A 16,164-nucleotide genomic window follows, 5' to 3' on the forward strand; every position below is an offset into this window, starting at 1 on the left:
TGCTAATTGCTCCTGACCTTGTACATACAGCTCTCAGAGGGAGAAAACGTAGCATTGATCATCTAAGTATTTATCTTTAAACTAGTGAAGTCACCCCTTGGTATCTATCTTCACCCTTCCCAAAGAATTTGTGACATGCCTTATCTCCTTTCCTAAACCTTAGGCTTTATCCTTGTATCTTAGCTTCAGACTTGAATTTGTCCTTGTCCTGTCCTGGTAAACATTTTTATCAATAATTTGTAAGGTGATAGAAAGGGGCCTTCCTTATTAACTTTTAAAATACATAGTTAGGGAGGTCAAGACATACCAGGAGCTTTAGATCATAGTTCGAAGTGTTCTCAACAAGCTAAAACACTGCCTTACCTACCAGAAAAATTTAATAGAATTGTAAATTTGAAGTTTAGTTTTATATTTAAAAAATCAATTATATATGTGCTTGAGTGGTCTTGGCTGGCCGTGTTTCACATCAAAAGCCTTGGAATATTTTATATGTGATGTGATTTGATGTGCATCACCATTGGAGATAGCTTAGAAAAGTATTACCAAATTGGGTATAATGTCTTCTTGAGATTTGCACAGTGCACACATCATCCAGAGGACTACGTTTGGTGCAGGGTTTCATGTTTTAAGAAAAACAGGAAAACTAATGGAGAGGGACCAGGCTGTTGAGTGTTATGTAAATACTTGGCCTAGAATAGACAAGATGAAGGTGACAGCATCTTCTTTATAACAGTTGAAGCAGCATCATAAGTTTTCTCTGAGGACAGATGTAGGGCCTGTGGGATAATGGTACAGGGAGGGACATTGTCCCATTTCCATTGTCACAATGGAAAAAGGACATTTTATTAAGAGATCTTATGATACAGAACAGTGTACTGCTTTGCTCAGAAGTGAATGCCGACTGCACTGGAAGAGCTGGAGGACCATTTTAGCAAGGTGGGGTCAAAGAGACCTCTGCGACCTTGTGGGAAACTGGACAAGTCAACCTCTCAGGGGGCAAGGAGCCTTCTGACTCAAGTTCCTCATTGTGCTGAGGATGACAAGTTTCGCCCACGTATTTCCAATCATCTCCTTGTTTGTATTCAAGTTGTCACACAGACTTCCTTTTTTGAGAAATCCCATGGTCACTAACTTGGGCACCAAGCAAAGTTCAGTTTGGGTTTCTAAGAGTTGAGCTTTCTCCCACTTCTCTGTCCCTGCAACCTATGGGCATGACCTCTGCTCTCCTTTCACAGCAGTGGGATAGCTTTGCACTGGTCAGCTCCAGTTCTCCTTCCATTGCCCCCCTAAAGCTGTTATAATCAAGATGCTGAAAGGACTAGGGTTGCACTTGTTCCCTCTCACCCTGCTTCCTTTGCTTCAGCTGTCTATGCCCCACCTCCCTGTTATTCTCAGTCCCCACCTTCAGATGTTCTCTTCACCCTTAATCTTCTTGCACTTGACTTTCAAAGCAAAGTGCAGTCCTATCTCCTTCCTAACCTCCTCTCTGAAGCTTCACTCATCACTTTTCTTTAGGCCTCTATGCATCTTCTGAATTGTACTATAGAGTGTTTGCTTAACTGTTCTAAGTTTTTCATGGCTCTTAATTTTATCTCCCTATCTCCACAGTATTTAACTTGGGATTAGGGACTTTGCCTTACTTGGTACTCAATGAATACTTGTTAGTGACTTACTGATTGGATTTCGTCTGTGACCACAAAATAGAAACAACTGGCTAAAAAGGATTGTACTTGACTCTCACCTCATTAACACAAGGTTGAAACCAGTTTATTTAAGTGCCAAAAATGTAAGGCATCACAGAAATTCATATGAGCATGTTGAACAAGCTAGCTTACTTATTATTAAGACATCCTTCTAAACCCTACCACCCCCTTGTCATCTCTGCATGAGACTTAGCTGGCACATTGGTGGAAGTCCCTAGAAGACTGTGCAGCAAAATCAGTAGTCAGTTCTGGTTCTACTCTTGCAGATTTCTTCAGAAGGTCAAGGGATGCCTTTCTGAGTCTCTGGTTTTCCTTTGCTGCAAAGTGTTTTGTCAAATTGGTCTCCAGTTTAGAGATATTCAAGGGGTTAACTTTGACTCCTTTACTAAACCCAACTGTTTAATGTTTTTAATGGCGTAATGTGTTAATAGCCATACAGCTGTTGTTTCTCAGCCTCTTCCCTTATTGAGTTAGGCACCATTTAGTAGGCTGAGTTCAAATTGTAAACAAATTATTTTTGCATATGGATCAATGGAAATTTAATAAAGTTTATTAAAACTGTATATTGGACCAAGGAGTGCTGTTTTCTCTCATGGATATAAACCAACCTTATTAGGCTGACCTGTATTAACTGAATCACAGGGAAGAAAATATTTCTGGTCATTTAAAGATTATTTTGGTTCAACAGATGGTGGCTAGCATCAGAGTGCAGGTTTTCTTATTAATTCATTTACATATTCATACATGAATGATAGCTAGACATCATTTACCCAATATGCTTATTTCCAGTGCCTACTATAGTCACTGGCACATAGTAGGAACTCCAGGAGAGTTGTCAGAGGAGGGGTGGCAGTTTCAGGTGCAAAGGAATGGAGTGATGTGCTGAGAGCCCAGCAGCTGGTGAGGGGCAACCTACTGATGAGCCCAGGGCTCTCCGCTCTCAGCCCAGAGCTCTTATCACTCCAGTGAACTGCCCTCCATTGATTCATAGCCTGTGAAATGTCTTCAGTGTTCCACAGATACCTCCTGCCTGTTCTCATGGCAATCTCAGTTTATGTTGCAATAAATGTTATCTTAATCTCAACCGATTGATGAGTTCTTAAAATAACAGCATTACTGAGGTTCCCGCTCAGATTGTAAATCACAAATATTCTGTTCTTTGGAAACCATTTGGGGTGGTTAGCCTGTATTTCAGACATAGCTCTGGCGGCCCGGTTGCATTTGGAGGAATCTGAAGGGCCTCTTAAAAGAAGGAGTTAAATGTTGGTTCTTAGCTAACTCAGAGCGGGATGCAGGAAATTTGTGGCAGGAGTCCTAGGCTCCAGGACATGAATACTCATCTGTAGATTTGCAGTTGAAGCAGCAGAGAACAAAGAGGAGCCTGCTCTTTTGGCCTGGAATGACAGCAGTTGAGAGGAGAACCCTTGTGGAAGGTAGAACAGGCATGGAAATGATGGTTCCACCTTCTCGTGTCAGATTCACTGGCAAGTAGGAAGCTGTTCTGTCTGGCTCTGACTAGAATCTTTCTGTCTGGGGCCTGTTGTTTCTGTCATTCTTCCTGGAAAGGAGAATCCTAACTATGGGCAGCTGGTTAGGACTGGAGCCTTGGTGACTCCTGAAAGTTATAACAAATGGAAGTCATTATCACCATTGCCCCCCTTTACCTTTGTGCTACTTGAGGCAGAAAATGATTTTTCCCCCCGGTTTGTTTTGGAGTCTTTCATCCAGAGAGAAAGGGATTAGCCTATGGCTACAATAGTGCTTTCAGGGCCTTTTGGCGTGCTGCAAATGTTTACTTATCCAGGTACAAATAGGTAAAAGCACATAGTTAAAGATCCCAGCTGCAAGGTCATTTACCTTTTTAAAATTCAGCCGCATGTGCCGACTGAAGTCGAGGGCTTGCTGGTATGAGCCATTAACTGCCTGTTGTACGTAACCTCTTCTTGTCTTACACACAGCTGCGTGCGAGTCGCTGGTGCCTGCAGCCAGCCCACCATGCATGCCTTGCGAGCAACAAAAGCAGTTTAACTTGTGATCGCTGATCATATGATCCACTTACAGGGTGCAGGCTCAGTCAAGTAGAACTGGTAAATCATTAAAAATGCGCCTCGGCACTGTGCCTGCTGAGTAAAACATCATGCTAACATCTCTTCCCCCACCCCCAACCAGTTAGCAGCATCGGGAAGGAGCTGGTACCAGCTGTGTGCTGGAGAAATCTCCTGTCGCTTTAGCCTAACATGGTGGGAGATTGTCAACTATTCCAAGCAGCACGGGAGAGGAAGACAGAAATAATCTGAAATGGCAGCCATCCTCTCCCCTTGTCCTTTGCTTATTAACTCAACCTGTGTTAAGTGTTTTCTGTGTGTCAGGCCCAGTACTGGTGCCTAAATTACAGAAATGAGAAAAGAAATGGAGTCTGACTCAGAGACTCTCACAGTCTGCCAAGAACTCAATTCACCACCACCAAGTATTTTAACACAGGCATCAACCAAGTGCCATGCAACCCTTGGAGGCCCAAGGAAGCCAAAGAGGAGATAATGCTTAAGTTGGATCTTGAAGGATGAAGCAAATGTCATCAAGGACACATCTGGGAGAGGAAGCAACTTGAGCTGTGCCTGAAAGCCTTACTTTCTAGGATTCTTTCCTTTTTTACTCATTTTTCTCACAGGCTTTAACAAATTGTTCTATGATGGAGGGTCCAACGAGTCATCTCTTCTTATTGCCATTTCATTGCTATCTAGTTGCTTTTGGCATCAGCTTATCCAACTACACCATAAACCCTCTGGGAAGGGACCCTATGTCCATAGTATACTTGGTTTTTCTATCGCTGCAAAAATGTGAAGGGTGCACAACTGATTGGCAGCCTTCCTTTTGTTTTCTAATCAATGAGTTAAGAGCCAAATCCAAATTGCCATAGAGTTAGGCAGTAAGACTTAGAATGTTCCAGATAGATGTTCTTCCTATATATACAGCAGAACATCTGCTGTTGAAGGAGAGGGGAGGGAAGAGCCTTTTATGAGCATGTGTACCATATGTGTCACATACATTATGTGTGTCCATATGTTCTGAGGTATTTGGGTCTCTCAGGAGTCTTGCAGTTTACATGGCTGATACAACCTTAAAAAATCACTTGGACCTCAAGAGGCCCTAGAGAATAGATTTAATAATGTATTCATTCCTGTACTATATACCATGTTAGTTCATCTAGGTACTCCATCTATCACATCTTATAAGTAATCAAGTAATCGTAGCCCTTAAATGCCTTCTGTTTGTCTCTCAAAGAGTTTTATCTAGAAGCCCCTTGTACTACAGCTAAACATTGGGAAGAAGATATATGTGGGATCTGAACTCCTTTTTCTTGCTTGGTGTGCTTGTACAACAGTCAGTTATATCATCTTTGAACTATCCCTTCCTTTGGTGGGAACCATCCCTGCAGACAGTCACTTCCTGAGAATAGCTTCCCGATTCTTCTCATCAGGACTGTTGTCTGGAGGCCAAGATGAGATGGAGAGTTGGAATAATTCCTCTAATCTTTCTGCAACCTGGTATTCCTTATTCTAAAGCACTAGTAAGAGCTACCCTTTGGCTGGTTGTGGGGATGAACAAGCTCATTCTTTAGAAAGACATCTAGCTCCATAGTACAAAGAAATAGAGCCCTGGGACTCAAGCTTTGTAGGATTAGGAGTCAGATAAAATGGGTCAATTTACTCAGCTTCCTGCTTTACATCTATATAAAGGAAATTATACTCCTCATCTCTACCCACTCCCAACTCAATCCTCAAAGAAATCCATTCAAAAACCAGGAGGAGGGATCACAGCATATTAGGTATGAAACATCTATTAAAATCTCTTCCTCATACAGAGGCAGTTATTTAGTTGCAGAATTGAGAACAAATGAAACAAACAAGTGTGATCATGAGAAATTGAATGTATGACTATTTTTGATTGGTGGTATTTAAAGACTTGTATATTTTTAACATTAAAAAATGGGTTATAAGATCTGTGATCATCATATGTGGGGTACCACCTATAGAGGCAGAGCCTTGTTTTATTTTGAAATCTAGAAAAGTCATATAGCTACTTGTATAGGGTTGATGGCATAGAATTTTAACTCACGCTGTTGTTACAAAGGAACAGGGCAAGAGCTCTTCACTGAGAAGGCATTTTAAAATCAGGATATTATATTATCATTGATCTTGGCAGGCAAGCAGGCAGGAGAGCTGTGTTCTACCATGGGCAAGTCATCAGTTCTTGGGAAAGGCACTTTGCTTCTTCCAGTCTTTGTTTTCTCATCTGTTGAGTAGTGATGTTAATACCTTTAGAAATGCTGTTCCAGGTTCTCTGCCTTTCTCCTAGAACTGACGAAATCTCTTCCATCCCTCAGCCCTTAGGTGATTTTGTTTGGAGCATTTGTGTTTTCTGCTCCTGCTAGTGCAGTTGCTGACTTACCTTTTATAAGTAAAGGTAACTCCTCTGGATATGGTGCAAGGTAAGTAAGGTCCTTGAGTCAGGCTGACTTGGGACTATGACATCAGAATGGAATTCCTTGATTAGAACTAGGCAACCGGTTTCCTCAGTGAGACCATTGCAAATCTAATCATTAACACCACAGAATTGTTTTGGGAATTGAATAAAATGGCCCATGTGGGTGTGCCAAGTACATACTAGATGCTCAGTAAACCCTGACTGCTTTTCTCCTGTCCCTCTGTACATAGTGGCAACTTAATACCTGTTTCTGGACCAAATTAAAATTTGAAGATGAGGAGGAAATCCATGCCTCTCCATGCGCCTCCCCCCCAACTTCTTGATTAAGGTGTTCAAGGGAAAGATGACCTTGTGCTCAGAGTTATGCTTTTCCCCTTCCTGTTCGCTTCCTCTCCTCCCTCCGCCCTCAGAGTTATATTGATATAAAACTACAATTTCACATGTTGATATGAAGTATTATTGAGGTTTGCAGAAGACATAATGCAAATTTTATTAAGTTGCCATTATCCTTGTCAATGAAATTAGTGCATTTTTCTCATCGGCATCTTCTGCAATTACGAACAAGGAAATAACTCATGCTGTTATATGAAACAGCTTATAAATTTTTACATACATGTGAAAGGAATCGCTTGAAATCCAAAGCTGCCAAGAGGAATAATTAGGAGCCACAGAACAGATCTCGGTAATGTGACAGCAGCTTCTAAAACATCCCACAGGACAGAGAAGCGCAAGCTGGCTTGACCTATATCTTTAATAATACAGACCATTGCCCTTGGATTGAATCTAAAGGGTAGGACCAAGTGCTTGCTTCATCATGTTTTAGGAAAAATTGCCAAAGTTTATTTATGAATTCTCCACACAATGCCCTCTTGCTTTGATTATGAACCAACAGAGCTTTCTAAGTAGAAACCCAGTATGCAAAAATTAAAAGCAACAGAACAACCAATAAGAACAAACAAAACAAAACCGCCACAGAACATCATTTCTTATATTCCGTCAAGCTTGGCAAAAAGTATTATGTAAGACCCAATGTAGAAAAATGGCTATGTTAACAGTAGAAATAACCTTTTGTTTAATTAGAAAATAGGAGCTATATGGGACAATAAAAATTGTTACTGCTGCCCTTCGTCACTGTTTCATAAATATGATCGTGCTAGAGATAATGGTAAGTGTTATTTATTTGTGCAATATCACAGACTTGGTAATTGTTCATGGTGTTGATAGTTATCCTGCGTGGAGATCATAGTAGCTTCAGAATTTGTTTCCTTTGATCCAAGGAAGGAAAATAGCGAGTGTTTACTTAAAATGCCCCTGGCTTTCCTAGGCCAGGATAATGGATCCACATATTTTTAGCCTCTCTGTTGCAAAGGCCAAAGCTCTCTGGCAGTGTCTGGTGCATATTGAGAACTGGTGGGTTATTTTGAACTGACTCTTTTTTTTTTTCTTTTTTTCTTTGTTCCTCTTTTTCTTTTCTTTTCTTTTTTTTTCCAGAATGCTCTCAGGTCCTCATTGGACATACCTCTCGGCAATGCCATTTCATCTTCACTTCCTATTTCCCAGAAGAACTAAATTTAGTAGCCTTGCTAGAGGGAAGACATGGGGCAAAGTTTCCCACCTGAGGATGTGTTCATGGGAAGAGGAAAATCTCCCTGTTGCTCCCTCTTGAGAACCAGCATATGGGATGAAAATCAGACTGAATTTCACAGCATCTGTTTCAGTATCTTCCCGGGGGGTGATGGGGAGGAAAGGCAGAAGGCGTTGGCCAGATTTCAGGGTCAGTTCCATTTTGTGTTTTACTATGAAAACTCGATTTGTGAGTCTGTATGAGGATGCGGGGTCATCTGGCTAGATTTATTTCATTGTATGTGGCAGTTCACACTTGGTTTCTTTCGGGGAGTTTCTGTTTTCTTTCTTGTCGTGTTTGTGGGTGTAGACGCTCCATTTCCTGCCTTTTAGAAAAAAAATGTTTGTAGTTTGTAATGTTGGGTGATTTATTATGATGATGACTTAAGGATTTTTCACTCTTGACTTTCGTGAATCTGAGATATTTTCTCACACCCCTGAGCTAGCATTAGGCTCTTCTCAGAACCAAGAAACCCATGGCAATGAGATATGGCACAAATTTGTATAGAAGTGTTTTTGTGTGATCACCTATTTCTTTGAGTCCTAAATAACCCTATTACAGAAGCTTTCTACATACTAACTTTATAAAAATATAGACAGCGTGTCAAAAGGAAAACACCACACAACAAAACCCCTTTCCTTCACGCAATTCATTTTAAGCTTCAAAATCCCCGAAAATCCCCAATCTCCTCTTGCAGTCTGGTTCCCAGTCTCTAACTTTCCTCATCTCCCCTGAAAGAAAGAAAAAAAGCATTTCTTCCAGGGACTGATAAGTTGTAGGCCGATGCTTAGCAACAGCATTCCTGTGCTTTAAGTAGCTGCAAGCCCCTCGCTGAACTCTTTGATGTGACTGTCAGGGCAGATTTATTTTGTTTTAGCACATTGTCTACTTGTCCAGATGTATCAGGAGATAAAAAGGAGTCATGTTTACACTCCTCCCTTTTTTTTTTTTTTTGGAGATGTAATTAAATCGTGTTTTTGATGAGTCTTGGGGAGCTCCAGTTGAAGAAAACAGGAATTGGCTGAAGTAAAGGGAAAAAGGAAAACTCACTTGGCAGAATGAGCACCTGATTTGGTCAGAAAATAAGGCATAAGTACCAGCTGGCTTGGTGCTGTGAAGCTGGAGGTTTTGATCTGATTCTTTTCTCCCACTTCTATGGAAGTTCAACCAAGAGGAAGGGAGGCATCCCTCCAGCGCTCACTTCCCATAGTCCCATCTCTAAAACCTTTTAGTTTGGAGTCACTGAGTCTCTTCCTTCCTTCTTACTGTACACACACATACACACACACACACACACACACACACACACACACGTCTTCACTCTCTCCTTGCTTCCTTCCTTCTCTCCTTCCCCTTCTTCCTTTCTGCCTGCCTTCTCTGTCTCTATCTCTCTGTCACTTACTGGGCCGTAAGCCTGCAGTAAATAGTTGTTAATCCAAAGCTAATAAAATTGTTGAACAACCGAGGTCTTGAATAAATAAGTCTCCTTAGAGCTGGGTGATTTGAATTCCCTCAGAGTGGGATTGCCACTCCTCCTTTTTTTTTGATGATCAGTTTTTTTTAACGTTCACATCGAGTAACACCATTCTGAGTTCAATTAATGACCTGTGGTGAGCAGTGACAAGCAGAAATCCAACATTTAGTACTGCTGAGGACCTGCCAGGCAGCGGCTTTAATCTGCAGCATGGAGGCACTTCATTTGCATCCTAAATAGGTTACACGAGAGCACCCCCTTCTGCCCACGAAGCCCTGTGACAAGACGGCTACACTGCAGCGCAGTTTCCTCTTCTCCTGACAGCCCAGGGGGACCCTTGGGCAGCTTGCTCCGGCCTTCCCAGCCCTTCCCCTCGGGCCCTGGAGGGACAGAACAATCGAAATCTGGATGCTCACCCACAAGCCTGGGGTCAAGCTGTGTCTGTATTGGGATTAAATTTTTTATTACTCATTTATTGGGGAAAAGGGGGGAGAAAACATGAATTGAGAAAGACGAGCATAACAAAAGGGAAGCCGAGCAAAGCTGGAGCTATCTCGGACGCCCAGGGCCTGGCTCCATCCTGCTCAACCTCAAATCCCAGGCTGACACTGCTTGAGGGCCTCTTGTAGATGGTGGGCTTGTGTTTTGTATTTCCCATTCGTAGACCAGCCTGAAGTATAGGAAGGAGGGTTTCCTTTGTTTGTGCTGAACTGCCTTTGGATGGCTCCTCTTGGCATTCAGTGTTCCTTGCAACTTAAAGCCCTTTTACATACGGGGACCAGGCTGAGGTTGAAATGAGCATGTGTGTAGGCAGCTCCCGGCAATGGAGGAGGGGCTGTGGGTGCCACGTTTTCTGCATTGAGGAGCTCTGTTTAGGGAGAAGACCACCTCAGAGGGGATGCAGTAGGCGACCTAGTCTGGGAAGATGTGTGCTCATCATTACCTTCAACTCTTGGGGCTGAGGAATGCTGGTGGTTCAGTGTGTTACATTCATTTATTTCACCATTTGACAAGTGTTTATTGAGAAGCTACTATGAGCCAGACTTTTAGGAAGTGTGGAACACTGCCCTCAAGGAGCAAAGGGTCTAGTAGAAGGGGAATCACTCAAATGTACTCCTAAGATATAATCACACACTACGCTATGTCCCCAAAATGAATTACATGGTTCTTGGAAGTATGTATATAAGTAATGCCAAGGATATCGTTCTGAGATAGAAAACATGAGTTGATCTTTGAAAGGTAAGAGGTTAACCAGGCCAAAAATGTTGGGGGCAGAAGTTAAGAAGAAAAACTGGGCTGTGCAGAGATCTTGGCCTGATGGGGTCTAGCAGGCCCAAAGAGCACGGAGAAGGCCATATGCTGGCTCCGAGGTGAGGGCATGAAGATGAGAGCTGGGCTGGAAGACCGAACGAGGGCCTGGGCAAAGGACCTGCTACAGATGGTGCCTTTGACTTATACCCGAACCAGGCAAATCATTACATGGTTTTTAAACAGAGGGAAGCATGATCACATTCTATTTTTAAAAAGAAGGTCTAAAGATGGTCACTTTGGGTAGGACTTTGCTAGGAATTGAGCCCTCTCTAATACCTTAGTGGATTGCAAGCTACAGTAATTCTCTGAAACGGGGTGGGGGCTGGATAAGGGGAAGTGGGGTTGATTTTAGAAATATAGTGAAGTTTGCTTCATGCTGACCAAACCACAGGCCCACATTCCCCATGAATCTTTTTAGAGTTCATTTGCTCTGGGCCCTTTGCAACCATGCAGGTTGCATGTCTTTGTTGTCTTTCTTACTAGAGTGTCACTAACCTTTCTGTAAACCGGTTAAAAATGTGCAGTGGCAGGATAGGCACAGGAGCTGGGGAAGGCAGACTTGGGTTTCCATAGCCTTGTTTATCTTTCAGAATCGAGGAATCATGAATGGGAGAAGAGGGCTAGAAGAACATATGTGTCTAAAGAGGTGTAAAATTTAGTTGATTACATAGAATACAGTCCAAAAAATGGTGGAAAATGGTTGAATGGATTTCTCATATGAGAAAAAAAATCAAATTTCTTTTTTTCCCTTTCTTTTCTAATTTTCCTTTCTTTTCTTTCCATTCTTCCCTCTTTCTTTCTTTCTTTTTTTTTTAAGATTTTATTTATTTATTCATGAGAGACAGAGATAGGCAGAGACATAGGCAGAGGGAGAAGCAGGCTCCCTGTGGGGACCCCGATGTGGGACTTGATCCCAGGACCCTGGGATCATGACCTGAGCCAAAGGCAGATGCTCAGCACTGAGCCACCCAGGCACCCCTCTTCCTTTCATTCTTAATGTTTGGTAGTTAGACTGTCTTAAGTGTTACATATACTCAGAATGGGTTTTACTCCTAGGGGTAGATTCATGTCTACTTTGGTCATAACTGAATCTTGCTGGACTACAATGTGTTCAAAGAGTCAAAGGGCAAGATTTAGGGGCATGTGGTGGTGTTTCTTTAGGAGATGAAGCTGTGAGTCCACTTTGAATATTTCTTTGGCCACAGAGAGAATAAGGCCACGAGGATGATTACAACTATTGCATAGGATGTAAGACTTACTGACTATGCTATTTGGTCACTTTTCACATAGTACTACTCTCCAACATATTTAGATCCAGAATCTCTCAAGGTAATAGTTTTATCATATATTTTTAAATGAATGAGACTTTTGATGTCAACGATTATTGATAGTCTCAAACAAATAAAAAAGGACTTTTTCGTGAATGGTTCTGTGAATGATGTTTGGGGGTTATTTATCAAATTACTTTTCACACATCAAACCATTTTCTACTACTTTTTAACTCCGTTGTACTGTATCAATTGTATTTTGTAATATAAAAGCATTCATATTATGAAAATTAATATTTAACCAGGTAGAGGTCATATATTTAGGTAGAGAGTAATGAGACGCTTGGATGTCCAGAATAAACAGGCATATTTTTTGCTACTTGAGAGAAGATAGGGCAAAATAAAGTCCTGATCTTGAAAGGTTGACAAACTGAGGATTAATGTTAACTTTACAAAGCCAGTCTGTGTTTGGAACTTGAAGTCTTTTTTTTTAATCCATTTCCTCTTCTCTACAGTGAACACACAGGCATATGCACACATCTACCCACATGACTGAGCTTTCAGTATCCCAAATGCCAGCATCTGAGTGGCATTTTTTTTTTCACATCTTAGCTATCCTGTTGCGGACACTTAGATCATGGGAGCTCTAGCCCAGAAGAGTTTTGGTAAGCCTAGCACTTCATTAGAATATATCCTACTGTGTCCTTTGGTCACCATAACAAGTATCTTTGAGTTCCAGAGAATCTTGCCTGCTTTCCTTGGATCTTCAGGGGGATATAAAACTCAAATGTAGTAGCCAGTCCTAAGTCTGTAAGTGTCCCAGTTTTACCTCCTAGCTCTCACATGTCACAGGTCTTCAGGGAATCACCTGAGCCACTCAGAACATTATATCCCTCATCTACTAAGATAGCAATGAACCTGGATTCTTGGACACATTCAGGGTCAGCATCCTTAATATCTCTTTTAAAAAGAGGTAAAATGAGACTGAGTGAGTAACACAGTGGCAGGGAAACACCTTTGGAAAATGAAAGATGTACATTAGCATTTATTTTACCAGAGATTCAAAGTTCATGGAGATCAGGATAAAAATGTTTTAGAAGGTTCCCATAGCACTTACCTGTGCTACTCTTTCACACTGGTCACATGTTCTCTGGTGGTAGGATCTCTTCGGCATGTAGATAAAAGAGGAGTGGTATCTCATCCCAGTGACCAGTGCTACTAAGTGCGAATTAGTAATTAAATGTACTCTGTAATTCTTGGCTTATGCAGAAAATGTTAAACTAAGTTTATGTGGGTATGTGTGAGGAGGTGGGGGGGGTTGGGTCACCGTTGTTGCAGAAGTCTGCTGTGATATCTGGTGGTCCAATTCTCAGTCTGTATTCTTGGTCTCCTTTTTCCATGTTGTACTGTGACTCCCAGCAGCTCCCCTCGGCCCTCCCCACATGCTGCTTGCTTTAGACTGCTGTTGCTGTTTTTAATCTTCCGTGGGATACCCAAGCTTGTTAAAAAAAAAAAAACTGCACATTAAGGCTATTTGGTGCCAACTGAGAGCCTGAAAAGTTTAAAATACATGATGTTTGGGAGGCCCTGTGGGGAAGCTTTTCTGCATGTGGAGACCTATTGTTGATGTTGGTGAGGACTCAGGGTGGGCTATTGAATAACATGTTCATTTTTGCCCAGAGATGATGAGACTTTTTGAATGTCTAACACACAGCAAGGGACTCCTAAAGATTTATATAGGGTGTTGTGTACTTTTGAGGGGGAATTTTGTTTTTCAGCCTTGTTGGTGTCCATTACATTATATTCTAGAAAGGATTTACCTTTGGGGAGTCACCCCACCCTCCACCTTTAATCTATAGAGCTCTGGTGAGACCAGTCACTATCCCAGCACTAGGACTGGGCATGTGATCCAGTCTCCATCTAGCAGACTGTTCCTTCTCCTGGACACAAAGGTTGATTCAGGGATGGGTGTGCAACTCAAACCAGGCCACAGATTCCCAGAATTGGCTTGGAGCTTTCAGGAAACAGAAACTTTTTCTGTTGCTTTGAAGATGGTAGGCTATGGATCTGGAGGTCTTGAGAAGTCACCACATGGAGAAACTGAAGCTGGGAAGCAGGAGTATAAATAGAAGTAATAGGAAGTTCTGATGATAAGTTTGGGTTCATGGATCCAACCATTCATGAAACTCTGTATCCTTCGGCTCATTAGGACCCTCCTTTCCCACATATTTTCCTAGAGGACTTTAAAGCAAACTTACAACCAAAAAAGTAGTGTTCTCTCCCCAAACTGTCCAATTAGGGAGATTCTACAACCTACTCTGGAAATGCAGTCAGTTGCCCCAATATCGTCATAGTCATATCAGTTAAGAATTCTTAGTCATGTAGGGCTTTAATTTCATTTTCTGATAGGCACTCTGTAGTGGGAATAACAAAATAGCCCCACCTCCTGAAAAGAGAAAAAAAAAAACAAAGAAACCCCCAAACCCCCAAACAATAATCTGGTTAACCATCTCTTTATAATAACATCTTCATATGCTTGAATATTAAAGCATTTCAATATCCAATTGTCCCTTCAACCTTGACATTAAATATTTTCTTTATTATGCAACTTCCAAATTATCCCCTTCCAGGAACATATGACAAGTTTAAAGCCTATCAAGGCATGATTTATATGAGATTGTTATACAGCCATCTCATAGCCTTTTTGGAAGATTTTACTGTGAGTTAGTTCTGGCATCTGGTTCTGAAAGACGGCGATGGATGGTGAGGGGCCCCCCGAATGGGTCACATGGCGCTGCTCACATGGCCCTGAGGGATAGGGATGGTCCTGCTGGGTCCTTTTGCTACAACTGCTTTAATAGCAGGGATGGGTACCTACAGTTACTAGGTGAGTATGGAGGATTTCAGTGGAATTGGCTAATGTAAGTACAGTGAAGTCACTTTTGCTCCACGACAGAGACCCAGAGCTGCTGTCACCTCTCCTCCCTGCCCTGGGATAGAGCAAGGCCATAGCCAACACCAGCTTGGGCCCCTTCTCTTCTCTCCCTGGCCTCTCTCCACAGCTGGGTCTGAATCCGCAAATGACTTTGTTCCAATTAAGACATAAGAAGAAAAAATATAATTTCTAAGTCACTTAGCCTCGTGATACATACACTGGGAAAATAAGTGTGTAGCTTTCCTACCCATCCCAGGCTCTGCAGTCAAACAAATCAATTCAGCCTTCAGAGAAGCATCCATTGCCTTGTGATTATGTTTGTGTAAAGTCTTGGGGTCTTTGATCAAAGAATGGCATTTCAGGCCAGGCCCTAATCCTCACTGCCTTAAGGTGTTTAAATGAGTAAAAAAAAAAAAAAAAAAAAAAAAAAAAAAAGTTGATAACAGCTGGGACTTAAATTTGCCTTTGCCCAGCTTTTGTTTTGAAAGGGCTTCTATTATCCGTGGCTTCCCTTTTCGAAGCAAAGATGGATCTTTGGGTAAACCAGAAAAGGAAGGAGGATATGAGAGGAAATGGGCGGAGACTCTGAATTAATCTTCTGAGGAGGAATGTTTGATCAGCGGGGAGGAGAGGATGGAAACCTCTGATGCTGACAGCAGGCACCTTTCTGACTAGGGTGTGATTGGCACCTTTGAAGCTTCAGTCAGGAGCCAGTGTCCAGTGGGTCGGGGCTTCCTCTGCCTGTGGGTGGTGGTGTTAATAATGTGGCAACTGGAAGGGTTAATTGCAGACAAGCAGCAGGATTACCACGAGGCCTCCTCAGCTCTAAAAGGAACAGTTCGAGGAAAGCCTCTGATCTGTCAGCCTTAGAGGAAATTAGTGGGAGCAGACTTGAGCAGGCTTAAAAAAAAAAAGGCATTTAGGATATTAAAGCAAAATGTGAAGAGGATATTGAAATAGGGCAAAAGGGATAGGAGCGCTGATCTCTAAAAGCAGTGTGCCCCTCTTCCTACTAGGAATTTCCGTGGTTTGTTCAGATTTCACAGATGCCTCCTTTTGATGGTCCAGCAGCGTGATTTTACTTGCACCACAACAGGTTAGAGAAGGGTTATGCCACGTCAGCATGCAGTTGTCCCCAGGTTCCTGTGCAAAACTTGTATGGTCTCTACCACCCGGCGGTTTCCGGATCTCCTGACACTGAGGCTCCCAGTATAATTTTAAAACAAGTCAGAGCATTACTGACACCCTATCTGCATTAGCTATCTATTGTATATTTTACTTCTTACCCTTCTGGTTCAAGTCGGGATGTTGCCAATAAATCCTGTGTTACCATTAAAGAGGCCATTCATCACTCTTCCTAATGT

General features: G+C 42.1%; 1 protein-coding gene across 1 annotated transcript in view; it reads left to right on the top strand.

Moving 5' to 3' along the window:
• The window catches only part of LRMDA (leucine rich melanocyte differentiation associated), a 1,011,591-nt gene that overhangs the window by 783,355 nt on the left and 212,072 nt on the right, over positions 1 to 16,164 (top strand). The window lies entirely within an intron of this gene.

The sequence above is a fragment of the Vulpes vulpes genome, chromosome 4 (genome assembly GCF_048418805.1).
Source record: "Vulpes vulpes isolate BD-2025 chromosome 4, VulVul3, whole genome shotgun sequence".
In the NCBI taxonomy this organism is placed as follows: Eukaryota; Metazoa; Chordata; class Mammalia; order Carnivora; family Canidae; genus Vulpes; species Vulpes vulpes.